This window comes from Pipistrellus hanaki (genome assembly GCF_964339955.1).
Source record: "Pipistrellus hanaki genome assembly, chromosome: X".
NCBI classification, from domain to species: Eukaryota; Metazoa; Chordata; class Mammalia; order Chiroptera; family Vespertilionidae; genus Pipistrellus; species Pipistrellus hanaki.
In genome coordinates, this window is record NC_140524.1 from 16,487,367 (window position 1) to 16,509,287 (window position 21,921).

The window sequence follows — 21,921 nt, forward strand, 5'->3', positions numbered from 1 at the left end:
TGGGGGCCAGAAAAGCAGGATTGTGTGTGTCTCATTTACTATTGCTTCCTTAGTAGTGAGGATGTGATCTGAAGCTGACTTCAGTAAATGTTTGATCATCAACCTATTCATGAACATTGGTTGACCCGGAGTGTGGGACAGGGTCTAGAATATTTATAAAATCTGAAACAACATTATTCATTTTGTACCAGACAGCCTTATTTTTAATATAGATAGATAGATAGATAGATAGATAGATAGATAGATAGATAGATATAGATTTCAGAGAGAAAAGGAGAGGGAAACGACAGAGAAATATCAGTGAGAGAGAATCATTGATTTGGTGCCTCCTGCACCCCCCTCCCCCTTACTGGGGATTGAGCCGGTGACCTTGGCATGTGCCCTGACTGGGAATTGAACCATGACCTCCTGGTTCATAGGTTGATACTCAACCACTGAGCCATACTGGCCAGGCCAGACAGCCTTATTTTAATAAATATTAGCTTTTTGGAATATCTGCAGCACATTTTTACTTGTAATTGCCTGCAAAATTCTGCTGGGTTTTTATTTATATGGCAACTGGCACTTCAACCACTCCCCTCATCTGAACATTTTTTCAACTAAGATAGTGGTGGGTTTTTTTTGTTGTTGTTTATTTATTTGTGTTTTTCGTTTTGTTTTGTTACATGAACATGAACCAGGTGAAACCACAAAAGTGTCACTTACATGAAATATATGTTATAAGACAGAAGATCAATAAATGGAACTGTGCATGTTCCTCATGCTTGAAAGATGTGGGTAACAGAATGGTGTGGAAGTTGGATTTAATGGGTGTATGTTGTATTAAAGCTGATAGTCCTAAAGTGATAGTTCTTACCGTGTTTCCCCGAAAATAAGACATCCCCTGAAAATAAGACCTAGCGCAACTTGGGAGAAAAAATTAATATAAGACACTGTCTTATTTTCGGGGAAACAGGGTAGTAATGTGAAGGAAATGGGTTTTAAAAAGTGAGATTCCCTGATAACAGTCTAAGAGTTTTATCAGGAACCACTACAGCTATTCATTTGCAAAATTTTCAGCCTCCTGTTTCACGTTTCTACCGTGTCACTGAGAATTGAATCAGAAAGTAGTCCAACATGGGACTTCAATTTGCAGTCACAGGTTCTTTCCAGCTCCTGAAAACAGATTTTTTTAAAAAAGAATCCTATCTAGCTGAAACTGGTTTGGCTCAGTGGATAGAGCGTCGGCCTGTGGACTGAAAGGTCCTGGGTTTGATTCCTGTCAAGGGCATGTACCTTGGTTGTGGGCACATCCCCAGTAGGGGGTGTGCAAGAGGCAGCTGATCGATGATTCTCTCTCATAGATGTTTCTAACTATCCCTCTCTCTTCCTCTCTGTAAAAAATCAATAAAATATATAATAATTATTAATAAATGTTTATTAAAATATGTAATATTTTAATAAAACATTAAAATAGATAAAATATTATTTATTTTATTGATTTTTTACAGAGAGGAAGAGGGATAGAGAGTTAGAAACATCTATGAGAGAGATGTTTCTAACTCTAAGAAAATAGCAATATGCAAATTTACCATGCCTCCAGTACACCCACAAGCCATGCCCACCAGCCAATCAGAAGCGAGTATGCAAATTAATCCAACCAGAATGGTTGTGGCTACTGAGCGAAAAGGAGGCTTGGGTTTCTCTTGGCAATGGAGGAAGCCAAGCTTTCTGCCTGCCTGCCCTGGCCGGCCCAGGCCTCCGCTGAAGGCTACAAAGTTTCAATTATAAAAGATAAATAAATCCCAATAAAAATGGCTGTGGCCATGGAGCGAGCAGGAGGCTTGGGTTTCCCCAGTGATGGAGGAAGCCAAGTTTCTGGCCTGCCCTGGCCTCCGCTGAAGGCTGCAAAGTTTCAATTATAGAAGATAAGTAAATCCTAGATCCCAGGGCCTCCACTTGGGTAGCCAGGGGGTGTGGCTGGCCTGCAAACCACCACAGGCCCCTTGCCTAGGCTGCTTCATACCCCAAGGAAACCGCAACCCTGATCCAGAACACCCTTCAAGGCAAACCAGCTGGCCCTCACTCATGCACCAAGACTATCCTGTCTAATAAAAGAGTAATATGCAAATTGACCATCACTCCAACACAATATGGCTGCCCCCTTGTGGTCAAAGATGACTGTCCCCATGTGGACACAAGATGGCCAGCAGGAGAGGGCAGTTGGGAGGGACCATGCCTTCAAGAGAGGGCAGTTTGGGGTGATCCAACCTACAGGGGCGGGCAGTTAGGGGTGACCAGGTTGGCAGAGGAGGGAAGTTGGGGGCGACCAGGCCTCCAGGGAAGGGCAGTTGGGGGGGATCCAGACCTGCATGGGAGAGCAGTTCGGGGAGACCAGGCCTGCAGGGGAGGGCAGTTAGGGGCAATCAGGTTGGCAGGGGAGCAGTTAGGCATCATTCAGGCTGGCAGGGAGGTGGTTAGGGAGTGATCAGGCTGGCAGGCAGGCAAGCAGTTGGGAGCCAGCAGTCCTGGATTATGAGAGGGATGTCTGACTGCCCATTTAGGATCAGGCCTAAATGGGCAGTCAGACATCCCTCAAGGGGTCCCAGATTGGAGAGGTCCAGGCTGAGCTGAGGGACACCCCTCCCCTGCACGAAGTTTGTGCACTGGGCCTCTAGTAGGTAATAATAAATAGAATATTTTTATCTTACAGTGAGAGCACACCTGGACTGTGCTATTTAATTTAGGAGCATTCCCTGTGAAATATATTTTAGTATCATATTCATGAAAGGTGTAAAATTAGAGCCCACAATATTGTGATTTGTTAAACATCAGTTCTTAATATTTTAATAAAGCAGCTCTGAACAAGGATGGAATGTGTGTTCCTGGGTTAAATAAAATTATATTTACCTTTCTGAGATACTTTTAAACATGTGTGATAATCTTTGCCTCATTTAGGTTTATTGTTTTTGAATCAATGGTAGAAATAAATAGTGCTATGGATTCCGAAAATTCCTGCAACATTTTTTCCCTTGAACCAGTTAAAATGTCAGAATTGATCTTTTTTTTTTCTTTTTTTTTTTTTTAGACCATGCATTGAAAACATGTTATCATTTAGCCGTGGAACAAATGGTATACCAACTTCCACTCTGTCTTCCAAACAGGTAATACTTTCTATGTTAACACTTTTAACCCTCTGCTTCTGTACTCCCAGCTGGTGATTTTGTATCTCATACCAACTCAGAGGTTTTTTATTAATGAAGCTTGTATTTTACAAACTCTAATTCACATTGGGGTCCAGATCAAGGCTCAGCTAAGGCAGACTGGGATGTGGCACAGGTTATCATCAAAATCAGACATCACAGCAGGCATCTTACCTAAATGGGGATTGGATTCAGAAAAGACAGGAATTGATGTGGACAAGAGATACCAGAGGTGGACATTAGAAGAACATAGAGACAAAAGGTTAGGCCCAGAGACTTATTTTTCTTGAGTATTACTAACAGTTTAAAAACTAAATTTGCTCTTGTCTCTCTGATTTTAAATATTTGAAATTTTCTTGGCAGTCAGTATATTTGAGCATGTTTATCTTTATGTTCAAAAAAGAAAAATAGATATGATCTAATAGAGAAGAAAAATACTAGAAAGAATGACAGTCCAGGAGCACAAAGATATATATCAATTGTATAGTCATTCAAAGAGCTGATTTCTTCAAATAAACCAACATAGAGAACACTTTTTATTTAGGATTCAGGTGAGGTACTTAACATTAATAATCACACTGGTCCCAAGTAAAGTTCTGGTAGAGAGTACCTCATCAATCTTAGAATTGGTATTCTGAGTCACAATAAGGAGAGAGAGACTTTAATGACCTTGCCTTTTATGTATATGGATTGCATATGCAGGTCATTGAATTGTCATCTCTTCAAGGACTACTATTACCTGTTCAGAGTTATTGAATATTTCCTAGCCATTTGGAATCAGAGTGTCTGCAACACCTCAGTGTTAAGGAATATTTACTGCATTGCAGGTGAGAGTTAGTGCCAATTGATTTCAGTGAACCCTCCAGAAACAACAGAAATCCCTTATGAGATGAATACCTGAGTACATCTCTTAGAAGAATTACATAGGAGAGAGAGAAAGAGAGAGAGAGAGAATACATGCTTTTGTCTTGTAGAATGAACCGTGATGAAGGTTATTTGGACCCTGTTAACAATAATTGATGAAAATGATGCAATTTAGATCTCCAACTCCTAATAGTAACTTTATGAATGTAAATGATTAATTACTCAATATGTTTCATGTTACTGCAAATAAAAAGTAAAGCAACTGAACTTAAATGTGCATATTGCTATAATTTTAGCATTCTTTATTGTAAGATCTTTGGAACAGTAGTAGTTTATAGATTATTTTATTTCTCTGTATTTATTAATACCATAATAGGGAAAAGTAATCCCAACTATTAAGATAATTGATCATATATTTTTTTGCATAAGTAGGCTTGACCAACTCAAGGTTTTATTACCAGTTGACTAGAGTGTAAAATCAATTTCAATGGACCTCTTTTGTAACTCTCTTTCTATTGTTCTATCTATTGTCTAACAACCTTCTCTATTTTTTGTCTGTATGCACAACTTTCACAGGCTGTGACCAAAGACAAAGCCATCTTATTTTATGATCCCCAAACCACAGTCACTTACAGACCCAAAATAGAAAGCAATTTCTAGTGAGCTCATCCAAGCTTTAGCCTACACAGTTCCCTTTTTTGCAAAAAAATGACTTGGCTAACATTCCAACCAAGTACCATAAACCAGCAGTGTGCATAGACACTGAGAATAAAGATATATTTAGATAGAAACACAGATTAAAAGAGGCCTAAACCATCTGTCTTTAACACAGGCAAATATGATTTTCTTTAGTCAAGAGCCTGGATTTTCCAGCAATATCCTGCATTTAAAGATTCAAAAAAGTTCTTCAACAATTAGATGTGTACATTATTCACAGAAAAGTCATATACATCTGTTTCTCTTCTTATTACAGATTTTTATAAACTCAGAAAATCTTATAGTTTCAGAAATAATTTATGTACTTTTTTTCCTTCCCCATACTTCCACAGAATCTGTTAATGCTACTATCCTAAGCACACTGTTCTGTAAATATTTGTTTACATGTTTATTTCCTACTCTGGAGGGTAAGCTCCTCTAAAATGGGGAGGGGGCTTTATATTTCCTATGTTCCCAGTGCACTTAGTAAGTGATCTACATAAGCTTGTAAATGTATATTGAGTAAATTGCATATTTGTGGAACATTTGGGTTATTGGGGATTGTGTGATTCATAGGAGTGATGTCAGAAACAATTGAGGTTTGGTAGCCTCGAGTGAGCTAGAATATGATTCTTGAGTAGATGCCTCATCTTCTAGTAATATGATTGCTAGATAAAATACAGAATACTTAATTATTTTTTTTAGTAAAAGTATACCTATATATTGCATGTCCCATTATTTAGTATTTATCTGGAGTTCACATTTAGCTGGGTAGCTTGTATTTTAATTTTGTAAATTGGACAACTCTTACCAAAAAGGATACGTTGCCCAATGGAACATGGGAGTAGAGATAGTGCCTTCCCTCAAATGAGTAAAAATATTTTATTGTTTAAGTAGAGCCCACTCAATTAAAAGACTTGACACCTATTATTTTTGCCACATTTAGTTTGACTAAACTTTCCTTAAAGTGGTAAGAGGACAGATTTCAAAATATCCCTGATCTAATCTAATTCTTAAGAACTGTACTCATTGCTGAATGAATAAGCTTTTGCCTAGTGTAGGGAAGTCCTAAGATATATGAACCTTAAAGGAAGAGTTATACTTCTCAGAAAGAAATATTGTTTGGAGTCACATGGTGTGAGTGCTCTTGTACAAAACAGACAGCTCATATAATGCCTAGTCAGTTTTGCCATAAAACCCCTTAAAGAACATATATCATTTTTCAGTTATGTTTTTTTAGGGGTGTTGGTGAAGTGGGGCCATAAAGGCTTTTTACCAAAAACACATTAAATTATCCTATCTAATAAAATAATAATATGCAAATTAACCATCACTCTGCTACACACACAAGCCACGCCCATGTACCATATCCACAAGCCAATCAGGAGGCGAGTATGCAAATTAACCCAACCAAGATGGCTATGGCCACAGAGAGAGCAGGAGGGAGGCTTGGGTTTCCCAGGCAATGGAGGAAGCCAAGCTTTCCACACACCCTGACCCACCCAGGCCTCCACTTAAGGCTACAAAGTTTCAATTATAGAAGATACATAAATTCCAACAGAAATGGCTTCCGCCTCAGAGTGAGCAGAAGACTTGGCTCCACTCAAAGCTATAAAGTTTCAAATGTAGAAGATAAATAAACACCAGATACCAGGGCCTCCCCTTGGGTTTCCAGGGGTGTGGCCAGCCTTCAAACCACCACAGGCCCCTCACCCAGGCTGCCCCATGCCCCAAGGGAACCCTCACTCTGATCTGGGACATCCTTCAGGGCAAACCAGTTGGCCCCCACTCATGCACCAGGCCTCTATCCTATCTAATAAAAGAGTAATATGCAGATTGACTATCACTCTAACACACAAGATGACTGCCCCCATGTGGTCAAAGATCCTGCCCCCATGTAGACACAAGATAGCCACCACAGATGGCCAGCAGGTGAGGGCAGTTGGGAGGGAACAGGCCTAAAAGGGAGGGCAGTTGGGGGTTACCAGGCTGCCAGAGGAGGGAAGTTGGGGGCAAACAGGCTGGCAGGTGAGCAGTTAGGCATCAATAAGGCTGGCAGAGGAGTGGTTAGGAAGTAATCAGGCTGACAGGCAGAAGCTTTTAGGGACAATCAGGAAGGCAGGTAGGAAGCAGTTGGGAGCCAGCAGTCCTGGATGTGCAAGGGATGTCTGACTGCCCACTTAGGCCCGATCCCACCCTCAGGAGGTCCCAGATTGGAGAGGGTACAGGCTGGGCTGAGGCACACCCTCTCCCCCCCATGCATGAATTTCGTGCACTGGGCCTCTAGTAACATTATAAGAAATGATATTTTTGGAAGCATCTTTTTATATCTTTTGCCCATTTGTAACATACATATATGTATGTTAACCTCTAATTAAAATACGATCTTTTTTACTAAAAAATGATATTTTGCCTTTACATTTTTAGGCAAATACATACTCATTTACTTAATCCAACAGTTTCTAGTCAGAAAATATGGAACACATTGGAGTCATGTACCATATTTGGATAAACCCCAAAAGTTCTACTTGGTATAGGTATACCATGTGAATGGGATAAAGAAACAACATATTTTGCTGCTCTCTAGTCTGCTGTGCATATTTGCTATATCCATGGAATTAAAAGTACTCTCATGTTGAACCTTTATTTTGCCCTAAGGTGTTTTTCTATACTATAACTTTATTTTTTTTGTAACTTTTCTTAATTCTTTTAATTCTCTAGTACAGTGTTTCCCAAACTTTTGACATATGTGTACCCCTTCTATAATTTTCGTAACACTGAGTACCCCTCGTACTCATGAGAACGTAGAATTAGGCACAGCTTAGCACGGTGCAGTGCATATCCCCACCAAACTCCAATGCAACGTGTACCCCCACCAAACTCTTCCCGTACCCCTGGGGGTACGTGTACCACACTTTGGGAAACACTGCGTCTAGTACATAATTTTTAAAAAATTGGTTTTAGAGAGAGAGGAAGGGAGAGGGAAAGAAAGAGAGAGGAACATTGATGTGAGAGTGAAACACTAGTTTGTTACCTCCCACATGCAAACTGACCAGAGATCTAACCTGCAACTTGGATATGTAATCGAACCTGCAACCCCTTGATATAAGGGACAATGCCCCAACCAATTGAACCATACTGGCAAGGGCTTGAGGATATGTTTATTTTGATTTTTTTTTTTTAGAGAGAGAGAGAGAGAAGGAATAAAAAGAGAAAGAGGGATATAGATATGAGAGAGAAACATCAATTGGTTGCCTCCCACATGTACCCAGACCAGGAATTGAACCCACAACCTAGGTATGTGTCCTGACTGGAAATTGAACCCATAATCTTTTGGTGTTCTAGCTTACATTTCAACCAACTGAGCTACCCAGCCAGGGCTATGAGCTTTAATTTTTTCGTGCAAGACTACTATGATCTCCCAAATGGTTGAAAACTTGGCAAAGAAAACAGTGCAGAAAGAAAAATAAAAAAAGAATGAGAACATCTTTAGGCATTAAATATATGTGTAACAAAGACATTTGAAAAGAAGGGGCAAACCTTAGCATTAACTCACCCTATTTGGAATAAGATATTGAATGGCTACCTAAAAGTTGACCACCTGACTTTTCCTCAGTTAGCAAAGAATCACTGTCTCTCCTCCACCAACATCCATTCATTGTCAAGTTTTTTTTTTTCTTTTTCCCTTGTTGAGTATTACAAAACTACACTGCTAACAATTACATATAAGCACATTAATCTAAATGATAATTTGTATGTGTTAATTATGTAAACTTAATTTTTATTCTTCAACTGTTATCTTTTTAATCTCTGATAAATATTTAGATATAATTGGCTAGCATGGATTTTATGATTATTTTGTATTAAAATCCATGATTTAAAAAGTTTAGTGGCTTCTCACATGGAAATAATGCTTTCAAGGATATATTAATGTGATTAAAACATGTTTATACAAGACCTACTAGAATAGGGAAATAGAAGTGGATAAAGTGAAAGGTGACTGGATTATAGATGTATTTTGAGTGTAGAGATAGCAGATATATTAAGTTTTCTGGAGATGATATAACAGAGTATCATAAACTAGGAGGCTTAAAACAGCAGAATTTATGATTTCACAGTTCTGGAGGCTAGAAGATCAAAATCAAGGTATTAGCAAGGCCATTTTCTCTCTGAAACCTGCAGGACATTCCTCACAGCTCCTCACAGCCCCGGCAAGCCCCCGCAGCCTAGCTTCATCCACAAGATTGTCTGGATGGTCGTCCAGAAGGTCATCTGGAGGATAGTTCTGCTGTTTGGTCTAATTAGCATATTAACTCTTTATTATATAGAATGTATATGTGTGTAGGATGTAAATGTCTGTGTGTATATATGCATTTATGCATTATTTTTTTATTTAGGGATTCATGGAAGAGCAGAATGCTAGAGAAAATGTTGGTAAAGAAGAGGTGGGTTTTTTTTTTAAAATAATGTGAGATATATAGGCAAAGAGATAGGCAGGTGGGTAAATTTGGTGGTGGTGGTTTGTGAAATTTTGTTTCTTTTTTTTCAGGCAGAGCACTTTGACTTTTTAATTATTTAGAATTTCTCTTCTGATTAGTGTTAATTGGGAGCAAAGTCATCTAAGAGTAAGGATGGGAAAGGAGACATTGGGAGTTTTAAGAAAAAATGTGAATAATCTCAGAGAGTTGGGAGAAAATATAGTAGGGAATGTATTAGAATTAATTAGCAGGTTTAAAGACTTACTTGATATTAAGGAACATAAATTTAAAGTTAGACAAATTAGCCTAGATCTCTCTCCAACCATATTCTTCTGCACTTTTGAAAAAAGAGTTCATTTAATTCATTTTTCAGATTTACCATAAGAGTACTATGATTAAAGAGAGGAGCAAAGGAATTAGGAAGTGTATGAGGGAGTCATTTTTATGATTTAGCATAAAGTTGAATGAATAAAGCTGGATAAAGGAAGTAAAAATAACTTCAAAAAAGTCGTGTGAAAAAGTAACCTAAAAAGATATGAAATGATAGAGAGTATAACAGTTTATAGAGAGATTGCAATTGCCAATTTTGATAAAGTTTTATATACATGGGAGTGAGTGAAGATGTGTGGAATACTAAATCACTGGGTGAGAGGAGGTCAAGGAATTGAGAAATTTTAGGATATTGGAAGTTTTATCTAATTGTATATTGCAATTATTAGGATTTATGATGGAAATAGTGTAGCCTGGCCATCATGGGTTAGTGGTTGAGCATCGACCTATGAACCAGGAAGTCACAGTTCAATTCCAAGCCAGAACATATGCCTGGATTATGGGCTGGATTCCCAGTGTGGGGTGTATAAAAGGCATCTGATCAATGATTCTCTCTCATCATTGATGTTTCTATCTCTCTCTTCCTCTCCCTTCCTCTCTGAAATCAATAAAATATATATGTATATATATTTTTAAAAAGATGGAAATGGTGTAGGAGAAACCACACCTAATTATTTCTGCTAGAGGCACTGTGATACAGAAATTCCTAATAGAAAAATATATTAATCATATAAGAAGAAACTTCCTTTGCAAAGCAAAGCCTGTTGATTCAGAGGAAGCATATCATTATCTCTTTGAAGAGTCAACATATTCCAGAATAATCTCATGCACTATTGTCAGGAGTTCCTCTGACTCCTCTGGGTATGTTAGATTAATGAAAAAGAATGTGCATGATCTTGAGGCCTATAGAAAATATGCCTCTGTGATCCAAATCCAGCATAGTCAACTTTTAATGGAAAGGTTACTGAATTTCTCCAGGGCAAACAGAATGTAGGGAGGAGGGAAGAGGATATAAAAACAAAGAATTGTGGATGATCCACCTCAACTAGAGAGGGGGAGGTGGAGACAACTAAAAAAGGCCTCAGCCCATTTTTTTTTTTAAATAGTCCAATGGAAGACAGTAAGACCAAGGCAATGTATGAGGAAACTATTAACTCCATAATACACAGCCAATGAGGAACTGGAGGAGGGGATACATAGGTTGTGATCACTACTCCATGTGTGCCTATACAACCAGATGGATACTCACTCTCAAGAACATATTAAAAGTCTTGTTTTTTACATACTTCTGTCTCCAAGTCCATTATTTGAATTCAGACAGGTGAACATTTCTCACAGGCCTGCTTTGAATCCTAAGCTGAATAGAAAGTTGCATATATGTTCTACCTTCCAACATATACTTTCTTTTTTTAAAATGTACCTTTATTGTTAAAGTATTACAGAAGTTGTCTCTTTTCCAACATTGATCCTCTCCACCCTACTCCTGCACCCTCCCCAGGCCTTCATTGCACTATTCTCTGTGTCCATAGGTATGCATAACTATCTATATAAAAACCTTTATGAAAGGTGTCCTCTCAGAAGTTTGCCTAAGTTCAATTGCTCGCTATGATGTGCACGGAACAAAGATCAGCCTGAAGTCAGGGAAGGGAGGGCCTGGCTGGCAGCTGGCAGCCACTAGAGATCCTACCCGTGCATGAATTTTGTGCACTGGGCCTCTATTATGCATATAAATTCTTTGGTTAATCTCTTCCTGCCCCCCCCCCCCCCCCTTCTTGTGGAATACGATCAGTCCGTTACATGCTTCAATGTCTCTGGTTCTATTTTGTTCATCAGTTTATTTTGTTCATTAGATTCCACATGCAGCACATAGTTTCTTAAAGTATGAATGAAAATTTGAAAAAAAAAGATGAAGAAAAATTGAATAATTAAAACTGGTTACTATTATGTATTATGATTACATGTTTATATTTATATTAATTATTATTTTTTATGTTTTATTGATTTTTTACAGAGAGGAAGAGAGAGGGATAGAGAGTTAGAAACATTGATCAGCTGCTTCTTACACACCCCACTGGGGATGTGCCCGCAACCAAGGTACATGCCCTTGACCAGAATCAAACCCGGGACCTTTCAGTCCACAGGCCGACGCTCTATCCACTGAGCCAAACCGGTTTTGGCTATATTTATTTTTATTATACATTCACACAAGAAAAGACTGATAGGAAATACATGTTAACAATGGTAAACCCTGGATAGCAGGATTACAGGTGGTTTTATAAGGAAAGTTTGTGATTTACTGCCAGGAATATGTTTGGGGTCTCCTGAACCACTTCCATGTTAGTATCCATGTCAAAATGTACCCTTTTGTGTTCACATCTAGCAAATGGAAACTTTTAGGAGAAAACTGTCCCCATGTCTCCCTCATCCCACTTCTGTCATTTAGAGATATCAGCTGGTATAAATGCTAGTCACTGATTTGCTTTGGGGCCTTAGGCAAATATCACATTAGCATTTACAAATTCAGTAATTAAATGTTAATTATAATTGTTAGTCTATGCAATATAATGAGAATTTGACTTATTTTTCTTTAATTGACCCCATAATTTTGTTATATGTCCTTCAACCAAAGTTCCCTGCCAGATAAATGTTTAATAGTTATGCCATTCATAGATATCAATGCTTTAAAATATTGTAGCTATTAACATCAGAAAAATAAAATGCTGTCTACCCATCCTGCATGTGCCAATGGAAAGTAAAACACTAGGGCCTTTACCTCGGCATCTCCAAGTGCTTCTATTCTTGGACTACAGAGGAATAACTTATAGATTCACAGTAATTAATATATTCTAATAAATTCAGTTTATATAGAGCTCATCCATTTATTCAACAACTACTTATGGACTCCTACTGTGTGTTAGACAATGTAGTAGGCTTGTAGATATATCAATGAACAAAAGAGACAAAGCTGTCTCACCTCATGAAGTGAACATTCAGGGGAAGGATGGAAAATAAACCAATAAGTGATCCTATGTCATAAAATCCTAATATGCTAATTGTCTCTTTGGGTGGTCATTTGACTGACTGGGAAATCAGGAGTTCGACTGCTTGCTATGATGTGTGCTGACCAACAGGTGGCGGCACAAATCATGGCAAGCATTGGTGATGCAGCACTGGCAGCAGGTGGCAGTGGAGGCGCTTCCAAGCCCAATGAGCCCAGATGAGAATGGGACCACAGTGGGATGGTGAAACAGGTAAACAGGTGGTGCCAGGGAACTGGGGATGGATGGTGGCAACCAACCTCCTATGGCACCCAGGTGGGGGGCTGTGACCTTTCACTGCTACCTGGGGGTGGGGTTAGAGGGAGGGAGGAATGGTGGGAATGTGGGGTGTCTGCTGAGCTTACTCTCACTCCTCCTGCTGCCCTCTCCCAGGATGCCAGGGCTTGTGCTCCGGGGAAGCCTCCATATTTAGGTGCTGGGCACCCACGCGGAGTCTGCCCTGCACCCATGCGGCTTCTTCTGGGTGAGCCAGGCTGCAGCTGCCAGGACCAGAGAGTCTGGTTGGGCTCCCGATAGGTCATGCAGGAACCTGACTGTGAGGCCAGCCTGGAGAGAGTGCGCTGCCCGCCTGGCTTCTGTGCAGTGCCACTGGGTAGCCCAGAGGCCCACACTGTGACCTGGACCAAGCATCTGGCTGTGCTCACTGCATCTCCGTGTGGGGACTTGGGCACCATGACTCAGGCGGAGGAGGGCACGTGGGGGCCCAGGTGCTGCCCAGAGGTCAGCTGGGACCTGCCCTTCCACGCCAAGTGCTCCTGCTTTGATAACCTTCCAGGCCTAGGAACTGCACTTGTGTATGAATTTCATGCACTGGGCCTCTAGTTAAATATAATGTGTCTGCAGGGCACAAGAGCTAAAGGAGTTAGTGTGGAAAGGGGACATGAATTATTGACACTGGAATTTTAACTACCGTATTTTTCGGACCATAAGACACACCGGACCATAAGACGCACCAGTTTTTAGAGAAGGGAAATGAAGAAAAAAAGATTCTGAAACAAATAGTGTCCTAAAATATTTTATGTGCATTAAAACCCAACATCACAGTCATAAACACATGTAATCAACCCTGTAAAGTAAACAGCAGCATTCAGAACCATTTTAGAGCCGGGCAAGCACACAGAGACCACACAGAGCCGGGCAAGTAAAAAAACTTTTTTTTTACAGTATATGTGTAGGCTATATTTGGACCATAAGACGCAGGGACTTCCCCCCCCCTCCCCCCCCCCCCCACACACACTTCTGGGGGGAAAAAAGTGCGTCTTATGGTCCGAAAAATACGGTAAGTTGTTGAAGGAAAAAATATCAATACAGGTTGACTATTTTTGAGGTTTAACTTACAAATAATAAAATGTATAGTTCTTAAGATTTTGACAGTTATGAAGTTTGACAATTGTATATACTCATATTAAAAGTACCTAAAACACAATGTGGAACAAGTTCTTATAAAGTTTCTCTTGTCTAGTACCAGTAAATGCTTTTCCCTAATTTTCCTAAGCCACCACTCTATTGACTTCTATCACTCTAGCTTAGTTTTATCTGTTCTTTGACTTAGTTTTGGTGAAATTGTAGTATGTGTGTGTGTGCGAGCACATGTTGTTAAGTGTGTTTGGCTACTTTTGCTCAATATAATGTTGGTAAGATTCATCCAAGTTGTGCTATCAATAGCTTGTTACTTCACATGGCTGGATAGCCTCCAACATGAGTTTTTCATAATTTTTAAAATCCACTATCCTGTTGGGCATTTTGATTGTTGCAATCTTAGGCTCTTATGTTTAAGACTGCCTTAATCCTGGTAGGTAAATTTTTTAGTAGACACAAATTTTCATTTCTCTTGGGTAAGTACTTAAAAGTGAAATTGTTGTAGCAAAGGGTATAAGTGTACTTAATATTTTACAAGAAACTACCATTTAGTTTTTAAAAATTATCATTTTACTCTCTCACCAACAATGCATGAGATTTCCAGTAGTTCCACATACTAACAAACATTTGGTATTCTGTGTAATTTTTATTGTAGCCATACAAGTGAGTAGTGACATTTCATTGTGGTTTTAATGTATATTTTCCTTATGATGAATGCCTTTGCATATGCTCATTGTCCATTTGTTTAAAAAGTGCCTCTCCATAATTTTCCCATTTTTATATTGTATTTTTGTTATTATTGATGTCTATAAATTCTTTTTTGTATTTTGAGCATGAGTGTTTTTCAGATAGATGTACAGTAGTCCCTTACCCATGGGGAGATATGTTTCAAGACCCCCAGTGGATGTCTGAAACCAGAGATAATACCAAACCCTATATATACTACATTTGTTTCATATTTATCTATATCTATATCTATCTATGATAAAGTTTAATTTATAAATCAGGTACACTATGATATTAACAATAACTAATAACAGTATAACTGTAACAATATCCTATATAATAAAAGACTAATATGCAAATTGTCCCCTTGGGAGTTCAACCTGGAGACCAGGAGTTTGATCGCTTGCTATGACATGCACTGATCAACAGGGAGTGGCACGTAACGCAGCATGTTTCCAGTGACAGCAGCAGGGTGCTGAGGGAGTTAGAAAAGGAGGAGGTGGGGAAGTGGAGAACCTGATTGGATCTGATCGCCATCCAGACATAGAGACCCTACCCATGCAAGAATTTTGTGCACTGGGCCTCTAGTTCTATAATAAAAGTTATATGAATGTGGTCTTTTTCTCTCTCAAAATATCTTATTATACTATATGTACAGTGTGGATATGCTGGACAAAGGGATGAACCATGCCCAGGCAGGACAGAGCAGGATGGCATGAGATTTTTGTCATGCTATTCAGAATGATGTGCAATATAAAATTCATGAATTGTTTATTTCTAGAATTTTCCAATGAATAGTTTTAGACCGTGGTTGGAAAAGGATCACTGAAATCATGGAAAACAAATATACTGCACTATATTTCTCAGTTCAGGGTTTGCTTACTAATTGTACTCTTTTGTTTTCTTTTTTGTTGAACATAGTCTATTCAATAAATGGTGTTGGGAAAATTGGACAGATGAAACCAGACCACCTTCTTATGCCATACACCAAAACAAAAGATGGATTAAAGTCTTAAATGTTAGACTCAAAACCATAAAACTGTAGAAGAAAACATAGGCAGTAAGATCTCTAAATAAATTTTAAATCACCTTGCCAATTTCTTTAAAAAATTCTGCTGGAATTCTTATAGGGGTTGTATTGAATCTATGGATAAGTTCACAGAGAATAATATTTCAGTATGTTGAATTTTTCTATATATGAATATAGTTTATCCCTTTTTATGCTTTCTGGATTGTAGATATCCTTCTCTTCTCTCCAACTTGGATGCCAGCTCTTAGGATCACTGCAGAGTTTTTCTTGGTCACCATTCCTACTCCAGGCTTTCTACACCTTATGATATCTCTCTCTACCTTTCTGCCTAACCAGCAGTCTTTAGAGGCAATTGCCTTACAATTTATGAATAACTAGACTACCTAAAAGGGATTTATTTCATCTCCCTTGTCATTACCCTAACTTTTGTAAAAGTACCCCCATGTAGTAAATGAAGATTATCTCTTGATTTGGCAGATAGATGCAATATCATTCTCTTTTGTGAGCTCCTTGAAATTCTAATTTATTACTCTATCTAATGTGTAGGCATTACAAGTTATTAATTTTTGGAATTTGTTTTTATTCTAGTCAGTGGCAAATACTTCCCCCCGACCACAACTTCACTATGGACAAAAAATTTATAGATCATTTCTCTCCTTTTTCAACTTTTCCTTTTCTGAATTTAGTTCATTTAGGTTAGTTGTATTCTCAGCTTTCTAATATTTGGTTCTTTTGCTTGCTTGCTTTAGTTTCTTCTTTTTACAGATTTTGTAGTTTATAGGTTGAAAGCCATGTGCTCTTTTAAAATACAAATTTCTATATCCTAACTGGAAGCAGATGACCTGAACAGGTAACATTTAAATACGGACTTGAATTAATTGAGAAAAATTGCTACACAGATATCTGGTGGAAGAAAATTATATGAAAGGGAATACAAAGTCAAGGACACTTAGGTGTGGAACTCCTCAGTATGGTGAAAGAATAGTAAGTGTGCTAGTGTGGATGCAGAATAGCGAGGGATGGCAAGAGTTGTTGGAAATGAGGTTGGAGAAGTAGATAGAAACCAATAGGCTCTTATAGGATTTACCTGTTATTTATGGGGAATTAGATACTTTTGCAGGATTTTGAATGGAGAAATAACACATTCTGCTTTAGAGTTGTCAGTATTACTCTAGCTATTGTGTTGAGTATAAAGTGAAAGACTTCAAGGGCAAAAAGCAATTTGAAGACTACAGCAATAATCCAAATAAGATTTTTGTTGCCTTGAATAGTGAGGTACAATTACAGATGATGATAAATGATTGGATTCTAGATATATTTTGAAGTTAAAGTCTACAAAATTTCCTGCAAAATTAGATGTGAGAGAGTGGGTGAATTCAAGGATGACCGAACAATTTTTTTGGCCTGAACGTCTCAAAGATTTGCCATTATTTGAAAGGTGGAAAACTACAAAAGGACTGCAATTGAAGAAACTATCAGGACCTTTGTTTTGGATATATTAAAGTTAAATTGTCTATTAGACATTCAAACGGTGACTTTAAGGAAGCAGTTTGATATATGGGTCATTATTGAGATTAGGAGAAAGCCCTGAATGCATGTATTTGGAAGTTATAAGGTTTTATATGGTAAAGACAAGATTGTGGATGAGGTCCCTTACGGAGTGATTGGTTTAGAATGTTTAATTTGAGTGGGTTCTAAAGGGGATGGAAGGAAAGAGATTGGGCATACATTATACATCACTCTTTCTTTCTTTCTTTCTTTCTTTCTTTCTTTCTTTCTTTCTTTCTTTTCTTTTGCTATAAATTAAAAGGAGAAGATCTGTAAATAGAAGAAAAATGGGCTTACAAAGGATTTATCTTTATTTTGGAGAAAAGGTCTGTTTCTTTCAATGCTGATTAGAATGGTCCACTCGAGAGCAAATGCTTCTGTAGAAGAAAGAGGGAATAATTGCTGAAGAGTTTTGGCACAGGTTATATAGGCACAGATGTAGGTAGGTGGGTAGATGTGGATGGTGTGAGCATTTGGAAATTCTTTTCTAATTCTCCAATATCTCTGGTGAAATAGGAAGCAGAATTATCAGCTGAGAGTGAGAATTTGAGAGGATGTGTTGGAAGTCTGAAGAGATGGGAGAAAGAACTGACTGGAATGAAAAAGGAATAATGGGATTACCTGAAAGCATTAAGGGACAATCTAAAATTATTGATCATGCCCAGCCAGTGTGGTTTAGTGGCTGAATGCCTACCTATGAACCAGGAAATCATGGTTTGATTCCTGGTCGGGGCACATGCCTGGGTTGCAGGCTCCATCCCCAGTAGGGGCATGAAGGAGACAGCTGATCAACGATTCTCTCTCATCATTGATATTTATATCTCTCCTTCTTTCCTCTCTCTGAAATCAATTAAAAAGAAATAAAAAAAAAAACAGAAGAAAATAATTGATCATAATTTTAGGGTGATAATTGCCAGTGGAGTTCTTTGGAATCTTCCATGTTTATGTTAGGCATGGGGCACACAGAGAGCTGGATTTAGGCCAGCTTCATGAAGAGGTTGAGGGGCATCAAGTGGTAAATACACTGGAGCGATTGTAATGATTGGTCAGGATTTTGATAAAGTAGAATTATTTCATAATTTTTAAAAAAATATATTGTGTTGAGTTTTTACAGAGAGGAAGAGAGAGGGATAGAAAGCTAGAAACATCAATGAGAGAGAAACATCGATCAGCCGCCTCTTGCACACCCCCTGCTGGGGATGTGCCCACAACCAAGGTACATGTCCTTGATGGGAATCGAACCGGGGACCTTTTAGTCCGCAGGCCAACACTCTATTCACTGAGCCAAACTGGTTTCGGCCTATTTCATAATTTTTAATGGCACCCAATGTCCTCATTGTTGAAAGGGTATGGAGTCATTTAATATAGTGCTGATCACTTAAGAGAGTATCTTAATTTTTATTTTTTATTTTTTTACTAACAGGGTGAAATTCAAAATCCTCGATATGGACCCATGGCTCTTTAAGGTATGTTATTTCTGCCTAACCCTTTCACCCTAAATTCTATAACGATGCATGCCTTGGTCAGTTTGGGCTGATGTAACAAATATACCATGGACTAGGTGACTTATAAACAACATAAATTTATTTCTCACAGTTTTAGAGGCTGGATGTTCTGGTGGGCACCTTCTTCTTGCAGATTGCCAACATCTCTTTCTATCCTTACATGCTGGAGAATAGAGTAGAGAAGCAAGAGCTCTTATGACGAAAAGAGAATATAGGGAGCTACCTGGGGGGCCTAGCAATCTGAATCTGTGCCAGTGACTGGTGTCCTAGTGCACATTCTTGTTAGCCTAATTAAGTCACTACCCCTTCCTTAGGCAATAGTCTGTTTTCCTAAATACACCCTGTTTATAAGGGCCACAAACCAAAAATTTAACAGCTTAGCCAGAAGGGAGGTCACTAGCACCACCCAGACTAGGTTTTTAGCTGTAATCTTATTTCCCCATTCTAATTAACTTAGATAGGGCTGCAAAAGCTCAAAAGTAAAAAAACAAAGAATTTAGAAATATATATAAGGAGTAATCTCATTGTATTAGCTGTTCAGTCTTTGTATCTTTGAATCCCCTGAGCCACCAGCACTGCTTTAAATAAAAGGTTTTTCCTGAACCTATGGGGACTCCTTGTGTATTTTCTGGTTGCCTGGTAAATTCTGCAAAATGACTACTTTTAAAATATATTTTTATTGATTTCAGAGAGGAAGGGGGAGGGAAAGAGATATAGAAGAATCAATGATGAGAGAGAAACATTGATTTGCTGTCTCTTACACGCCCCCTACTGGGGATCCAGTCCACAATCTTGGCTTGTGCCCTGACCAGGAATCTGAGACCTCCTGGTTCATAAGTGAATCTCAACCACTGAGCCAATCATGCTGGGCTTCTCTTGTGACTCTTAAACAGGAAATCCCATTCATGAGGGTTCTACCTTTATGACCTCATCTAATTCTAATTTACTCCCAAAAGCTTCACTTTCTGATACCATGGAACCTCTGTTTTTGAACTTAATTCATTCTGGATGGCTGTTTGAGAAGTGAATTGTTTGAAAACCGAATCACATCTCCCCATTAGAAATAAATAAAAATTGAATTACTTCATTCCAACTCCCAAATGATTCCCTGTTTTAACCTTTCTTACATGCAGTGCATGTCTAATGTACTTCTTAATCTATCAATAAACACTTCTTAAATTCATGGAACCACCTCTACTAGCCTTAAAGGAATCACTTTCAGCTCTCATTTCAGAGTGTCTTCCAAGAGGTCAGTATGTGTGACCTTCACTTTTTCACATTTCATCACCTCCAAAATGCTGTTAATGGCTAACTGCTTTTTGTTTATCCAAATCAACAACAGGTTTTCTACCTCTTCAATTGTGGTGCTCATGGTTGCTGTATTTTTTCATACCCTTAGCAACATTAGCACTCTTGATGGCTGGCCTCTTTATCTTTTAAAAGTGTGATAATAATCTATTTCAGCAAAAACAAAAGGAAAAAAGTAAACATAAAAATATCCACAGCAGTTTCCTGAGATATTTATGAGGCAAAATTTAGCTGTAATCCGATTCATACTGGTGCATTCTCCCCTTTGTGGCTTGAGAGACACTTTCTCATGCTGATGTATCACTGTGAGAGGGTTGTCAGGTAGAGAACTTAAACAGAGACTTTTTTTTTTTTTCCTGAGAACAACTTGGTGGAGAACTGAATTGAGATGGGAGACACGGAGGTTTGACAGTATAATCACATTGGTGAGTAGGGTTTCAACATATTAATTTTAGGGGAAATAATCACATACTACTTGTATTTTCTGGATATAACAGACTTTCAGACAACTAATGCCTCTGTGTAGGTGGATTTTTCTTTCCTCAGTTCCTCAATTGGCTTATCCTCCCACTCTTTAAGTACTTTCCTTGATCCACCTACTCTGAGAATCATTCCCTGCTGACCTCATCTTGAGCTATTCCTTTGTTCTATTTACTCTCAGCCTAAAGAGAGTACACTACAGTGGAAATAATAATGTCTCAGAAGCCAGGGAGATGAAAGCAGGCTCTGCAATTTTTCTATTCACACTGCAGGTGTTAGGCCTTGAGAAAGTCACTAAAGCTTTCTCTCAATTTCCATATTCACACACTTGTGGTAACATAATGTACATAGGATTGTTGTGGGAATTAAGCAAGATTAACATGTTTAATGATGCTGGCATATAATAAGCACTCAATAAATATTGCTAAGTGAATGAATACATCTCTGCTATTTACTTTATAGATTAATTGCTTGCCAAACGTAAATATTCAGAACAATAAGTAAATCTAAATTTTATAAGTTGAGTTATTGGGGCTTCTATAAGATTCAAAATATATAATCTACTTATGTGTTTTTTTTCATATGTTGGCTATTGTGAATAATGCTGCAATGAACATAGGTGTGTAGATACCTTTGAGATACTGATTACATTTCCTTTGGAAATATACTCAGAAGTGGGATTATGGGTCTTTTAGTAATTCCATTTTTAATTTTTGGAGGGGTTTCCATACTGGTTTTCATAATAGCTGTACCATCTTCAAATTTTAATAAATATTCAATTCAAAACATTTTAATTAACATTTATCATTTATATGTAAACTATGTTTGTCATAATATAGAATGATCTGGGACTCTTTTTAAGATGAGATGGAGAGGGAAAGGAGGAATTGTTAGTCCCAATGTGAGAAAAAATTCTTTTTTTAGTCTTCAGTGGGTACTGATTTCAGTAATGCAATTTATCAGAAAAATGTTTGAAATGTAAACATTATATATATATATATATATATATATATATATATATATTCAGAAATCTTTAGAGATATACATATAAAAAAAAAGAAAAACAAAATCATACCACTCTTGGAAATTCTCCCATTGTGTCTCATAAAATTTTCTGCAAATTAGTCCTCATATGGGAATTTATTGAGAAACAAGCATAGACTCCCAGGTGGGCAGAGGGAGAGAGTCCCACAGCACAGACTTCCATGTGGGAAAGGGGAAATAGTCCCACCAAGTCTCTTTTCTACAGTTTATAAAGGAGCAGTTTTTTTGTGCCTTGATATCCTCTCTGATTGGTCACTATTCCCCTTTCATTTGGTCACTATAACACCTCCAGGGCTCAGTCTCCTGTGAAGT